This window comes from Schistocerca serialis, chromosome 11 (genome assembly GCF_023864345.2).
Source record: "Schistocerca serialis cubense isolate TAMUIC-IGC-003099 chromosome 11, iqSchSeri2.2, whole genome shotgun sequence".
NCBI lineage: Eukaryota > Metazoa > Arthropoda > Insecta > Orthoptera > Acrididae > Schistocerca > Schistocerca serialis.
In genome coordinates this window covers 2,189,288-2,205,712 of record NC_064648.1, presented here as the reverse complement: position 1 = coordinate 2,205,712, position 16,425 = coordinate 2,189,288, and positions in this window count along the sequence as shown.

The window sequence follows — 16,425 nt, the reverse complement described above, 5'->3', positions numbered from 1 at the left end:
TCGGGCACCGTATGGTCGTTCCCCTGTGAGTTTAGATTATCGAATCCGACGCAAAAATGATAGTTAATTGTAACGTTTAGGGCCTCCTAATGACGATGGGACACTCTAATTGCGTCGCGATCCAATACATCGTACTCCAGCCGACTTGTCTCCAAGGGTCTATTGCTGCCTCGGGCACCTTATGGTCGTTCTCCTGTGAGTCTAGATTTTCGAACCCGACGCAAAAATGATAGTTAATTGTAACGTTCAGGGCCTCCTAATGCCGATGGAACACTCAAATTGCGTCGAGATTCAATACTTCGGCCTCCAGCCGACTTGTCTCCAAGGGTCTATTGCTGCCTCGGGCACCTTATGGTCGTTCTCCTGTGAGTCTAGATTTTCGAATCCGACGCAAAAATGATAGTTAATTGTAACGTTCAGGGCCTTGTAATGACGATGGAACACTCAAATTCCGTCGAGATTCAATACATCGGCCTCCAGCCGACTTGTCTCCAAGGGTCTATTGCTGCCTCGGGCACCTTATGGTCGTTCTCCTGTGAGTCTAGATTTTCGAATCCGACGCAAAAATTATAGTTAATTGTAACGTTCAGGGCTTGTTATGACGATGGAACACTCAAATTGCGTCGAGATTCAATACATCGGCCCCCAGCCGACTTGTCTCCAAGGGTCTATTGCTGCCTCGGGCACCTTATGGTCGTTCTCCTGTGAGTTTAGATTATCGAATCCGACGCAAAAATGATAGTTAATTGTAACATTCAGGGCCTCCTAATGACGATGGAACACTCAAATTGCGTCGCGATCCAATACATCGTCCTCCAGCCGACTTGTCTCAAGGGTCTAATGCTGCCTCGGGCATTTTATGGTCGTTCTCTTGTAAGTCTAGGTTTTCGAATCCGACGCAAAAATGATAGTTAATTGTAACGTTCAGGGCCTCCTAATGCCGATGGAACACTCAAATTGCGTCGAGATTCAATACATCGGCCTCCAGCCGACTTGTCTCCAAGGGTCTATTGCTGCCTCGGGCACCTTATGGTCGTTCTCCTGTGAGTCTAGATTTTCGAATCCGACGCAAAAATGATAGTTAATTGTAACGTTCAGGGCCTTGTAATGACGATGGAACACTCAAATTGCGTCGAGATTCAATACATCGGCCACCAGCCGACTTGTCTCCAAGGGTCTATTGCTGCCTCCTAATGCCGATGGAACTCTCAAATTGCGTCGAGATTCAATACATCGGCCTCCGGCGGAATTGTCTCCAAGGGGATATTGCTGTCTCGAGCACCGTATGAACTTCTCCTGTGAGTAGATTTTCAAATCCGACGCATAAATGATGGTTAATTGTAACGTTCAGGGCCTTCTAATGACGATGGGACACTCAAATTGCGTCGAGATTCAATACATCGTCCTCCAGCCGACTTGTCTCCAAGGAAGGGTCTATTGCTGCCTCGGGCACCTTATGGTCGTTCTCCTGTGAGTCTAGATTTTCGAATCCGACGCAAAAATGATAGTTAATTGTAACGTTTAGGGCCTTTTAATGACAATGGGACACTCAAATTGCGTCGAGATTCAATACATCGTCGTCCAGCCGACTTGTCTCCAAGGAAGGGTGTATTGCTGCCTCGGGCACCTTATGGTCGTTCACCTGTGAGTTTAGATTATCGAATCCGACGCAAAAATGATAGTTAATTGTAACGTTTAGGGCCTTGTAATGACGATGGGACACTCAAATTGCGTCGAGATTCAATACATCGTCCTCCAGCCGACTTGTCTCCAAGGGTCTAATGCTGCCTCGGGCACCTTATGGTCGTTCTCCTGTGAGTTTAGATTATCGAATCCGACGCAAACGTTATAGTTAATTGTAACGTTTAGGGCCTCCTAATGACGATGGAACACTCAAATTGCGTCGATATTCAATACATCGTCCTGCAGCCGACTTGTCTCCAAGGGTCTAATGCTGCCTCGGGCACCTTATGGTCGTTCTCTTGTAAGTCTAGATTTTCGAATCCGACGCAAAAATGATAGTTAATTGTAACGTTCATGGCCTCCTAATGCCGATGGAACTCTCAAATTGCGTCGAGATTCAATACATCGGCCTCCAGCGGAATTGTCTCCAAGCGGATATTGCTGTATCGAGCACCGTATGAAATTCTCCTGTGAGTAGATTTTCGAATCCGACGCATAAATGATAGTTAATTGTAACGTTCAGGGCCTTCTAATGACGATGGGACACTCAAATTGCGTCGAGATTCAATACATCGGCCTCCAGCCGACTTGTCTCCAAGGGTCAATAGCTGCCTCGGGCACCGTATGGTCGTTCCCCTGTGAGTTTAGATTATCGAATCCGACGAAAAAATGATAGTTAATTGTAACGTTTAGGGCCTCCTAATGACGATGGGACACTCAAATTGCGTCGAGATTCAATACATCGTCCTCCAGCCGACTTGTCTCCAAGTAAGGGTCTATTGCTGCCTCGGGCACCTTATGGTCGTTCTCCTGTGAGTCTAGATTTTCGAACCCGACGCAAAAATGATAGTTAATTGTAACGTTCAGGGCCTCCTAATGCCGATGGAACACTTAAATTGCGTCGAGATTCAATACATCGGCCTCCAGCCGACTTGTCTCCAAGGGTCTATTGCTGCCTCTGGCACCTTATGGTCGTTCTCCTGTGAGTCTAGATTTTCGAATCCGACGCAAAAATTATAGTTAATTGTAACGTTCAGGACTTGTAATGATGATGGAACACTCAAATTGCGTCGAGATTCAATACATCGGCCTCCAGCCGACTTGTCTCCAAGGGTCTATTGCTGCCTCGGGCACCTTATGGTCGTTCTCCTGTGAGTTTAGATTATCGAATCCGACGCAAAAATGATAGTTAATTGTAACATTCAGGGCCTCCTAATGACGATGGAACACTCAAATTGCGTCGCGATCCAATACATCGTCCTCCAGCCGACTTGTCTCCAAGGGTCTAATGCTGCCTCGGGCACTTTATGGTCGTTCTCTTGTAAGTCTAGATTTACGAATCCGACGCCAAAATGACAGTTAATTGTAACGTTCAGGGCCGCCTAATGACGATGGAACTCTCAAATTGCGTCGAGATTCAATACATCGGCCTCCAGCCGACTTGTCTCCAAGGGTCTATTGCTGCCTCGGGCACCTTATGGTCGTTCTCCTGTGAGTCTAGATTTTCGAATCCGACGCAAAAATGATAGTTAATTGTAACGTTCAGGGCCTTGTAATGACGATGGAACACTCAAATTGCGTCGAGATTCAATACATCGGCCTCCAGCCGACTTGTCTCCAAGGGTCTGTTGCTGCCTCGGGCACCATATCATCCTTCTCCTGTAAGTCTAGGTTTTCGAATCCGACGCAAAAATGATAGTGAATAGTAACGTTCAGCGCCTCCTGATGACGATGGAACTCTCAAATTGCGTCGAGATTCAATACATCGTCCTCCAGCCGACTTGTCTCCAAGGGTCTATTGCTGCCTCCTAATGCCGATGGAACTCTCAAATTGCGTCGAGATTCAATACATCGGCCTCCAGCGGAATTGTCTCCAAGGGGATATTGCTGTCTCGAGCACCGTATGAACTTCTCCTGTGAGTAGATTTTCGAATCCGACGCATAAATGATGGTTAATTGTAACGTTCAGGGCCTTCTAATGACGATGGGACACTCAAATTGCGTCGAGATTCAATACACCGGCCTCCAGCCGACTTGTCTCCAAGGGTCAATAGCTGCCTCGGGCACCGTATGGTCGTTCCCCTGTGAGTTTAGATTATCGAATCCGACGCAAAAATGATAGTTAATTGTAACGTTTAGGGCCTTTTAATGACAATGGGACACTCAAATTGCGTCGAGATTCAATACATCGTCCTCCAGCCGACTTGTCTCCAAGGAAGGGTCTATTGCTGCCTCGGGCACCTTATGGTCGTTCTCCTGTGAATCTAGATTTTCGAATCCGACGCAAAAATGATAGTTAATTGTAACGTTCAGGGCTTGTAATGACGATGGAACACTCAAATTGCGTCGAGATTCAATACATCGGCCTCCAGCCGACTTGTCTCCAAGGGTCTATTGCTGCCTCGAGCACCTTATGGTCGTTCACCTGTGAGTTTAGATTATCGAATCCGACGCAAAAATGATAGTTAATTGTAACGTTTAGAGCCTTGTAATGACGATGGGACACTCAAATTGCGTCGAGATTCAATACATCGTCCTCCAGCCGACTTGTCTCCAAGGGTCTAATGCTGCCTCGGGCACCTTATGGTCGTTCTCTTGTAAGTCTAGATTTTTGAATCCGACGCAAAAATGATAGTTAATTGTAACGTTCATGGCCTCCTAATGCCGATGGAACTCTCAAATTGCGTCGAGATTCAATACATCGGCCTCCAGCGGAATTGTCTCCAAGCGGATATTGATGTATCGAGCACCGTATGAACTTCTCCTGTGAGTAGATTTTCGAATCCGACGCATAAATGATAGTTAATTGTAACGTTCAGGGCCTTCTAATGACGATGGGACACTCAAATTGCGTCGAGATTCAATACATCGTCCTCCAGCCGACTTGTCTCCAAGGGTCAATAGCTGCCTCGGGCACCGTATGGTCGTTCCCCTGTGAGTTTAGATTATCGAATCCGACGAAAAAATGATAGTTAATTGTAACGTTTAGGGCCTCCTAATGACGATGGGACACTAAAATTGCGTCGAGATTCAATACATCGTCCTCCAGCCGACTTGTCTCCAAGGAAGGGTCTATTGCTGCCTCGGGCACCTTATGGTCGTTCTCCTGTGAGTCTAGATTTTCGAACCCGACGCAAAAATGATAGTTAATTGTAACGTTCAGGGCCTCCTAATGCCGATGGAACACTCAAATTGCGTCGAGATTCAATACATCGGCCTCCAGCCGACTTGTCTCCAGGGGTCTATTGCTGCCTCGGGCACCTTATGGTCGTTGTCCTGTGAGTCTAGATTTTCGAATCCGACGCAAAAATGATAGTTAATTGTAACGTTCAGGGCCTTGTAATGACGATGGAACTCTCAAATTGCGTCGAGATTCAATCCATCGTCCTCCAGCCGATTTGTCTCCAAGGGGTATATTGCTGACTCGAGCACCGTATGAACTTCTCATGTGAGTAGATTTTCGAATCCGACGCGATACTGATAGTTAATTGTAAGGTTCAGGGCTTTGTAATGACGATGGAACACTCAAATTGCGTCGAGATTCAATACATCGGCCTCCAGCCGACTTGTCTCCAAGGGTCTATTGCTGCCTCGGGCACCTTATGATCGTTCTCCTGTGAGTCTAGATTTTCGAATCCGACGCAAAAATTATAGTTAATTGTAACGTTCAGGGCTTGTAATGACGATGGAACACTCAAATTGCGTCGAGATTCAAAACATCGGCCTCCAGCCGACTTGTCTCCAAGGGTCTATTGCTGCCTCGGGCACCTTATGGTCGTTCTCCTGTGAGTTTAGATTATCGAATCCGACGCAAAAATGATAGTTAATTGTAACATTCAGGGCCTCCTAATGACGATGGAACACTCAAATTGCGTCGCGATCCAATACATCGTCCTCCAGCCGACTTGTCTCCAAGGGTCTAATGCTGCCTCGGGCACTTTATGGTCGTTCTCTTGTAAGTCTAGATTTACGAATCCGACGCCAAAATGACAGTTAATTGTAACGTTCAGCGCCTCCTGATGACGATGGAACTCTCAAATTGCGTCGAGATTCAATACATCCTCCTCCAGCCGACTTGTCTCCAAGGGTCTATTGCTGCCTCCTAATGCCGATGGAACTCTCAAATTGCGTCGAGATTCAATACATCGGCCTCCAGCGGAATTGTCTCCAAGGGGATATTGCTGTCTCGAGCACCGTATGAACTTCTCCTGTGAGTAGATTTTCGAATCCGACGCATAAATGATGGTTAATTGTAACGTTCAGGGCCTTCTAATGACGATGGGACACTCAAATTGCGTCGAGATTCAATACACCGGCCTCCAGCCGACTTGTCTCCAAGGGTCAATAGCTGCCTCGGGCACCGTATGGTCGTTCCCCTGTGAGTTTAGATTATCGAATCCGACGCAAAAATGATAGTTAATTGTAACGTTTAGGGCCTTTTAATGACAATGGGACACTCAAATTGCGTCGAGATTCAATACATCGTCCTCCAGCCGACTTGTCTCCAAGGAAGGGTCTATTGCTGCCTCGGGCACCTTATGGTCGTTCTCCTGTGAATCTAGATTTTCGAATCCGACGCAAAAATGATAGTTAATTGTAACGTTCAGGGCTTGTAATGACGATGGAACACTCAAATTGCGTCGAGATTCAATACATCGGCCTCCAGCCGACTTGTCTCCAAGGGTCTATTGCTGCCTCGAGCACCTTATGGTCGTTCACCTGTGAGTTTAGATTATCGAATCCGACGCAAAAATGATAGTTAATTGTAACGTTTAGGGCCTTGTAATGACGATGGGACACTCAAATTGCGTCGAGATTCAATACATCGTCCTGCAGCCGACTTGTCTCCAAGGGTCTAATGCTGCCTCGGGCACCTTATGGTCGTTCTCTTGTAAGTCTAGATTTTCGAATCCGACGCAAAAATGATAGTTAATTGTAACGTTCATGGCCTCCTAATGCCGATGGAACTCTCAAATTGCGTCGAGATTCAATACATCGGCCTCCAGCGGAATTGTCTCCAAGCGGATATTGCCGTATCGAGCACCGTATGATCTTCTCCTGTGAGTAGATTTTCGAATCCGACGCATAAATGATAGTTAATTGTAACGTTCAGGGCCTTCTAATGACGATGGGACACTCAAATTGCGTCGAGATTCAATACATCGGCCTCCAGCCGACTTGTCTCCAAGGGTCAATAGCTGCCTCGGGCACCGTATGGTCGTTCCCCTGTGAGTTTAGATTATCGAATCCGACGAAAAAATGATAGTTAATTGTAACGTTTAGGGCCTCCTAATGACGATGGGACACTCAAATTGCGTCGAGATTCAATACATCGTCCTCCAGCCGACTTGTCTCCAAGGAAGGGTCTATTGCTGCCTCGGGCACCTTATGGTCGTTCACCTGTGAGTCTAGATTTTCGAACCCGACGCAAAAATGATAGTTAATTGTAACGTTCAGGGCCTCCTAATGCCGATGGAACACTCAAATTGCGTCGAGATTCAATACATCGTCCTCCAGCCGACTTGTCTCCAGGGGTCTATTGCTGCCTCGGGCACCTTATGGTCGTTGTCCTGTGAGTCTAGATTTTCGAATCCGACGCAAAAATGATAGTTAATTGTAACGTTCAGGGCCTTGTAATGACGATGGAACTCTCAAATTGCGTCGAGAATAGATACATCGTCCTCCAGCCGATTTGTCTCCAAGGGGTATATTGCTGTCTCGAGCACCGTATGAACTTCTCATGTGAGTAGATTTTCGAATCCGACGCGATACTGATAGTTAATTGTAAGGTTCAGGGCTTTGTAATGACGATGGAACACTCAAATTGCGTCGAGATTCAATACATCGGCCTCCAGCCGACTTGTCTCCAAGGGTCAATAGCTGCCTCGGGCACCGTATGGTCGTTCCCCTGTGAGTTTAGATTATCGAATCCGACGCAAAAATGATAGTTAATTGTAACGTTTAGGGCCTTGTAATGACGATGGGACACTCAAATTGCGTCGAGATTCAATACATCGTCCTCCAGCCGACTTGTCTCCAAGGAAGGGTCTATTGCTGCCTCGGGCACATTATGGTCGTTCTCCTGTGAGTCTAGATTTTCGAACCCGACGCAAAAATGATAGTTAATTGTAACGTTCAGGGCCTCCTAATGCCGATGGAACACTCAAATTGCGTCGAGATTCAATACATCGGCCTCCAGCCGACTTGTCTCCAAGGGTCTATTGCTGCCTCGGGCACCTTATGGTCGTTCTCCTGTGAGTCTAGATTTTCGAATCCGACGCAAAAATTATAGTTAATTGTAACGTTCAGGGCTTGTAATGACGATGGAGCACTCAAATTGCGTCGAGATTCAATACATCGGCCTCCAGCCGACTTGTCTCCAAGGGTCTATTGCTGCCTCGGGCACCTTATGGTCGTTCTCCTGTGAGTTTAGATTATCGAATCCGACGCAAAAATGATAGTTAATTGTAACATTCAGGGCCTCCTAATGACGATGGAACACTCAAATTGCGTCGCGATCCAATACATCGTCCTCCAGCCGACTTGTCTCCAAGGGTCTAATGCTGCCTCGGGCACTTTATGGTCGTTCTCTTGTAAGTCTAGATTTACGAATCCGACGCCAAAATGACAGTTAATTGTAACGTTCAGGGCCGCCTAATGACGATGGAACTCTCAAATTGCGTCGAGATTCAATACATCGGCCTCCAGCCGACTTGTCTCCAAGGGTCTATTGCTGCCTCGGGCACCTTATGGTCGTTCTCCTGTGAGTCTAGATTTTCGAATCCGACGCAAAAATTATAGTTAATTGTAACGTTCAGGGCTTGTAATGACGATGGAGCACTCAAATTGCGTCGAGATTCAATACATCGGCCTCCAGCCGACTTGTCTCCAAGGGTCAATAGCTGCCTCGGGCACCGTATGGTCGTTCCCCTGTGAGTTTAGATTATCGAATCCGACGAAAAAATGATAGTTAATTGTAACGTTTAGGACCTCCTAATGACGATGGGACACTCAAATTGCGTCGAGATTCTATACATCGTCCTCCAGCCGACTTGTCTCCAAGGAAGGGTCTATTGCTGCCTCGGGCACCTTATGGTCGTTCTCCTGTGAGTCTAGATTTTCGAACCCGACGCAAAAATGATAGTTAATTGTAACGTTCAGGGCCTCCTAATGCCGATGGAACATTCAAATTGCGTCGAGATTCAATACATCGGCCTCCAGCCGACTTGTCTCCAAGGGCCTGTTGCTGCCTCGGGCACCATATGATCCTTCTCCTGTAAGTCTAGATTTTCGAATCCGACGCAAAAATGATAGTGAATAGTAACGTTCAGCGCCTCCTGATGACGATAGAACTCTCAAATTGCGTCGAGATTCAATACATCGTCCTCCAGCCGACTTGTCTACAAGGGGTATATTGCTGTCTCGAGCACCGTATGAACTTCTCATGTGAGTAGATTTTCGAATCCGACGCGATACTGATAGTTAATTGTAAGGTTCAGGGCTTTGTAATGACGATGGAACACTCAAATTACGTCGAGATTCAATACATCGGCCTCCAGCCGACTTGTCTCCAAGGGTCAATAGCTGCCTCGGGCACCGTATGGTCGTTCCCCTGTGAGTTTAGATTATTGAATCCGACGCAAAAATGATAGTTAATTGTAACGTTTAGGGCCTTGTAATGACGATGGGACACTCAAATTGCGTCGAGATTCAATAAATCGTCCTCCAGCCGACTTGTCTCCAAGGAAGGGTCTATTACTGCCTCGGGCACCTTACGGTCGTTCTCCTGTGAGTCTAGATTTTCGAACCCGACGCAAAAATGATAGTTAATTGTAACGTTCAGGGCCTCCTAATGCCGATGGAACACTCAAATTGCGTCGAGATTCAATACATCGGCCTCCAGCCGACTTGTCTCCAAGGGTCTATTGCTGCCTCGGGCACCTTATGGTCGTTCTCCTGTGAGTCTAGATTTTCGAATCCGACGCTAAAATTATAGTTAATTGTAACGTTCAGGGCTTGTAATGACGATGGAACACTCAAATTGCGTCGAGATTCAATACATCGGCCTCCAGCCGACTTGTCTCCAAGGGTCTATTGCTGCCTCGGGCACCTTATGGTCGTTCTCCTGTGAGTTTAGATTATCGAATCCGACGCAAAAATGATAGTTAATTGTAACATTCAGGGCCTCCTAATGACGATGGAACACTCAAACTGCGTCGCGATCCAATACTTCGTCCTCCAGCCGACTTGTCTCCAAGGGTCTAATGCTGCCTCGGGCACTTTATGGTGGTTCTCTTGTAAGTCTAGATTTACGAATCCGACGCCAAAATGACAGTTAATTGTAACGTTCAGGGCCGCCTAATGACGATGGAACTCTCAAATTGCGTCGAGATTCAATACATCGGCCTCCAGCCGACTTGTCTCCAAGGGTCTATTGCTGCCTCGGGCACCTTATGGTCGTTCTCCTGTGAGTCTAGATTTTCGAATCCGACGCAAAAATGATAGTTAATTGTAACGTTCAGGGCCTTGTAATGACGATGGAACACTCAAATTGCGTCGAGATTCAATACATCGTCCTCCAGCCGACAGGTCTCCAAGGGTCTGTTGCTGCCTCGGGCACCGTATGGTCGTTCTCCTGTGAGTTTAGATTATCGAATCCGACGCAAAAATGGTAGTTAATTGTAACGTTCAGGGCCTCCTAATGCCGATTGAACACTCAAATTGCGTCGAGATTCAATACATCGGCCTCCAGCCGACTTGTCTCCAGGGGTCTATTGCTGCCTCGGGCACCTTATGGTCGTTGTCCTGTGAGTCTAGATTTTCGAATCCGACGCAAAAATGATAGTTAATTGTAACGTTCAGGGCCTTGTAATGACGATGGAACACTCAAATTGCGTCGAGATTCAATACATCGGCCTCCCGCCGACTTGTCTAAAAGGGTCTGTTGCTGCCTCGGGCACCTTATGGTCGTTCTCCTGTGAGTTTAGATTATCGAATCCGACGCAAAAATGATAGTTAATTGTAACGTTTAGGGCCTTGTAATGACGATGGGACACTCAAATTGCGTCGAGATTCAATACATCGTCCTCCAGCCGACTTGTCTCCAAGGGTCTAATGCTGCCTCGGGCACCTTATGGTCGTTCTCCTGTGAGTTTAGATTATCGAATCCGACGCAAAGATTATAGTTAATTGTAACGTTTAGGGCCTCCTAATGACGATGGAACACTCAAATTGCGTCGATATTCAATACATCGGCCTCCAGCCGACTTGTCTCCAAGGGCCTGTTGCTGCCTCGGGCACCATATGATCCTTCTCCTGTAAGTCTAGATTTTCGAATCCGACGCAAAAATGATAGTGAATAGTAACGTTCAGCGCCTCCTGATGACGATAGAACTCTCAAATTGCGTCGAGATTCAATACATCGTCCTCCAGCCGACTTGTCTACAAGGGGTATATTGCTGTCTCGAGCACCGTATGAACTTCTCATGTGAGTAGATTTTCGAATCCGACGCGATACTGATAGTTAATTGTAAGGTTCAGGGCTTTGTAATGACGATGGAACACTCAAATTACGTCGAGATTCAATACATCGGCCTCCAGCCGACTTGTCTCCAAGGGTCAATAGCTGCCTCGGGCACCGTATGGTCGTTCCCCTGTGAGTTTAGATTATTGAATCCGACGCAAAAATGATAGTTAATTGTAACGTTTAGGGCCTTGTAATGACGATGGGACACTCAAATTGCGTCGAGATTCAATAAATCGTCCTCCAGCCGACTTGTCTCCAAGGAAGGGTCTATTACTGCCTCGGGGACCTTATGGTCGTTCTCCTGTGAGTCTAGATTTTCGAACCCGACGCAAAAATGATAGTTAATTGTAACGTTCAGGGCCTCCTAATGCCGATGGAACACTCAAATTGCGTCGAGATTCAATACAGCGGCCTCCAGCCGACTTGTCTCCAAGGGTCTATTGCTGCCTCGGGCACCTTATGGTCGTTCTCCTGTGAGTCTAGATTTTCGAATCCGACGCAAAAATTATAGTTAATTGTAACGTTCAGGGCTTGTAATGACGATGGAACACTCAAATTGCGTCGAGATTCAATACATCGGCCTCCAGCCGACTTGTCTCCAAGGGTCTATTGCTGCCTCGGGCACCTTATGGTCGTTTTCCTGTGAGTTTAGATTATCGAATCCGACGCAAAAATGATAGTTAATTGTAACATTCAGGGCCTCCTAATGACGATGGAACACTCAAATTGCGTCGCGATCCAATACATCGTCCTCCAGCCGACTTGTCTCCAAGGGTCTAATGCTGCCTCGGGCACTTTATGGTCGTTCTCTTGTAAGTCTAGATTTACGAATCCGACGCCAAAATGACAGTTAATTGTAACGTTCAGGGCCGCCTAATGACGATGGAACTCTCAAATTGCGTCGAGATTCAATACATCGGCCTCCAGCCGACTTGTCTCCAAGGGTCTATTGCTGCCTCGGGCACCTTATGGTCGTTCTCCTGTGAGTCTAGATTTTCGAATCCGACGCAAAAATGATAGTTAATTGTAACGTTCAGGGCCTTGTAATGACGATGGAACACTCAAATTGCGTCGAGATTCAATACATCGGCCTCCAGCCGACTTGTCTCCAAGGGTCTATTGCTGCCTCGGTACCTTATGGTCGTTCTCCTGTGAGTTTAGATTATCGAATCCGACGCAAAAATGATAGTTAATTGTATCATTCAGGGCCTCCTAATGACGATGGAACACTCAAATTGCGTCGCGATCCAATACATCGTCCTCCAGCCGACTTGTCTCCTAGGGTCTAATGCTGCTTCGGGCACTTTATGGTCGTTCTCTTGTAAGTCTTGATTTTCGAATCCGACGCAAAAATGATAGTTAATTGTAACGTTCAGGGCCTTCTAATGACGATGGAACACTCAAATTGCGTCGAGATTCAATACATCGGCCTCCAGCCGACTTGTCTCCAAGGGGATATCGCTGCCTCGGGCACCACATGGTCCTTCTCCTGTGAGTCTAGATCTTCGAATCCTAGCACAAATGATAGTGAATTGTAACGTTCAGCGCCTCCTAATGACGATAGAAGACTCAAATTGCGTCGCGATCCAATACATCGTCCTCCAGCCGACTTGTCTCCAAGGGTCTATTGCTGCCTCGGGCACCTTATGGTCGTTCTCCTGTGAGTCTAGATTTTCGAATCCGACGCTAAAATGTTAGTTAATTGTAACTTTCAGGGCCTTGTAATGACGATGGAACACTCAAATTGCGTCGAGTTTCAATACATCGTCCTCCAGCCGACTTGTCTCCAAGGGTCTGTTGCTGCCTCGGGCACCGTATGGTCGTTCTCCTGTGAGTTTAGATTATCGAATCCGACGCAAAAATGATAGTTAATTATAACGTTCAGTGCCTCCTAATGCCGATGGAACACTCAAATTGCGTCGAGATTCAATACATCGGCCTCCAACCGACTTGTCTCCAAGGGTCTATTGCTGCCTCGGGCACCTTATGGTCGTTCTCCTGAGAGTTAAGATTTTCGAATCCGACGCAAAAATGATAGTTAATTGTAACATTCAGGGCCTCCTAATGACGATGAAACACTCAAATTGCGTCGCGATCCAATACATTGTCCTCCAGCCGACTTGTCTCCAAGGATCTAATGATGCCTCGGGCACTTTATGGTCGTTCTCTTGTAAGTCTAGATTTTCGAATCCGACGCAAAAATGATAGTTAATTGTAACGTTCAGGGCCGCCTAATGACGATGGAACTCTCAAATTGGGTCGAGATTCAATACATCGTCCTCCAGCCGACTTGTCTCCAAGGGTCTATAGCTGCCTCGGGCACCTTATGGTCGTTCTCCTGTGAGTCTAGATTTTCGAACCCGACGCAAAAATGATAGTTAATTGTAACGTTCAGGGCCTTGTAATGACGATGGAACACTCAAATTGCGTCGAGATTCAATACATCGTCCTCCAGCCGATTTGTCTCCAAGGGGTATATTGCTGTCTCGAGCACCGTATGAACTTCTCCTGTGAGTAGATTTTCGAATCCGACGCGAAACTGATAGTTAATAGTAAGGTTCAGGGCCTTGTAATGACGATGGAACACTCATTTTGCGTCGCGATCCAATACATCGTTCTCCAACCGACTTGTCTCCAAGGGTCAATAGCTGCCTCGGGCACCGTATGGTCTTTCCCCTGTGAGTTTTGATTATCGAATCCGACGCAAAAATGATAGTTAATTGTAACGTTTAGGGCCTCCTAATGACGATGGGACACTCAAATTGCGTCGAGATTCAATACATCGTCCTCCAGCCGACTTGTCTCCAAGGGTCTGTTGCTGCCTCGGGCACCATATGATCCTTCTCCTGTAAGTCTAGATTTTCGAATCCGACGCAAAAATGATAGTGAATAGTAACGTTCAGCGCCTCCTGATGACGATAGAACTCTCAAATTGCGTCGAGATTCAATACATCGTCCTCCAGCCGACTTGTCTCCAAGGGTCTGTGCTGCCTGGGGCACCATATGATCCTTCTCCTGTAAGTCTAGATTTTAGAATCCGACGCAAAAATGATAGTTAATTGTAACGTTCATGGCCTCCTAATGCCGATGGAACTCTCAAATTGCGTCGAGATTCAATACATCGGCCTCTAGCGGAATTGTCTCCAAGAGGATATTGCTGTCTCGAGCACCGTATGAACTTCTCCTGTGAGTAGATTTTCGAATCCGACGCAAAAATGATAGTTAATTTTAACGTTCAGGGCTTCCTAATGCCGATGGAACACTCAAATTGCGTCGAGATTCAATACATCGGCCTCCAGCCGACTTGTCTCCAAGGGTCTATTGCTGCCTCGGGCACCTTATGGTCGTTCTCCTGTGAGTCTAGATTTTCGAATCCGACGCAAAAATCATAGTTAATTGTAACGTTCAGGGCCTTCCAATGACGATGGAACACTCAAATTGCGTCGAGATTCAATACATCGTCCTCCAGCCGACTTGTCACCAAGGGGATATTGCTGTCTCGGGCACAATATGATCTTTCTCCTGTGAGTCTAGATTTTCGAATCCGACCAAAAATGATAGTTAATTGTAACATTCAGGGCCTCCTAATGACGATGGAACACTCAAATTGCGTCGCGATCCAATACATCGTCCTCCAGCCGACTTGTCTCCAAGGATCTAATGCTGCCTCCTGCACTTTATGGTCGTTCTCTTGTAAGTCTAGATTTTCGAATCCGACGCAAAAATTATTGTTAATTGTAACGTTCAGGGCCGCCTAATGACGATGGATCTCTCAAATTGCGTCGATATTCAATACATCGTCGTCCAGCCGACTTGTCTCCAAGGGTCTATTGCTGCCTCGGGCACCTTATGGTCGTTCTCTTGTGAGTCTAGATTTTCGAACCCGACGCAAAAATGATAGTTAATTGTAACGCTCAGGGCCTCCTAATGTCGATGGAACACTCAAATTGCGTCGAGATTCAATACATCGTCCTCCAGCCGATTTGTGTCCAAGGGGTATATTGCTGTCTCGAGCACCGTATGAACTTCTCCTGTGAGTAGATTTTCGAATCCGACGCGAAACTGATAGTTAATTGTAAGGTTCAGGGCCTTGTAATGACGATGGAACACTCATTTTGCGTCGCGATCCAATACATCGTCCTCCAACCGACTTGTCTCCAAGGGTCAATAGCTGCCTCGGGCACCGTATGGTCGTTCTCTTGTAAGTCTAGATTTTCGAATCCGACGCAAAAATGATAGTTAATTGTAACGTTCAGGGCCGCCTAATGACGATGGAACTCTCAAATTGGGTCGAGATTCAATACATCGTCCTCCAGCCGACTTGTCTCCAAGGGTCTATAGCTGCCTCGGGCACCTTATGGTCGTTCTCCTGTGAGTCTAGATTTTCGAACCCGACGCAAAAATGATAGTTAATTGTAACGTTCAGGGCCTTGTAATGACGATGGAACACTCAAATTGCGTCGAGATTCAATACATCGGCCTCCAGCCGACTTGTCTCCAAGGGTCTATTGCTGCCTCGGGCACCTTATGGTCGTTCTCCTGTGAGTCTAGATTTTCGAATCCGACGCAAAAATGATAGTTAATTATAACGTTCAGGGCCTCCTAATGCCGATGGAACACTCAAATTGCGTCCAGATTCAATACATCGTCCTCCAGCCGATTTGTCTCCAAGGGGTATATTGCTGTCTCGAGCACCGTATGAACTTCTCCTGTGAGTAGATTTTCGAATCCGACGCGAAACTGATAGTTAATAGTAAGGTTCAGGGCCTTGTAATGACGATGGAACACTCATTTTGCGTCGCGATCCAATACATCGTTCTCCAACCGACTTGTCTCCAAGGGTCAATAGCTGCCTCGGGCACCGTATGGTCTTTCCCCTGTGAGTTTTGATTATCGAATCCGACGCAAAAATGATAGTTAATTGTAACGTTTAGGGCCTCCTAATGACGATGGGACACTCAAATTGCGTCGAGATTCAATACATCGTCCTCCAGCCGACTTGTCTCCAAGGGTCTGTTGCTGCCTCGGGCACCATATGATCCTTCTCCTGTAAGTCTAGATTTTCGAATCCGACGCAAAAATGATAGTGAATAGTAACGTTCAGCGCCTCCTGATGACGATAGAACTCTCAAATTGCGTCGAGATTCATTACATCGTCCTCCAGACGATTTGTCTCCAAGGGTCTAATGCTGCCTCGGGCACCTTATGGTCGTTCT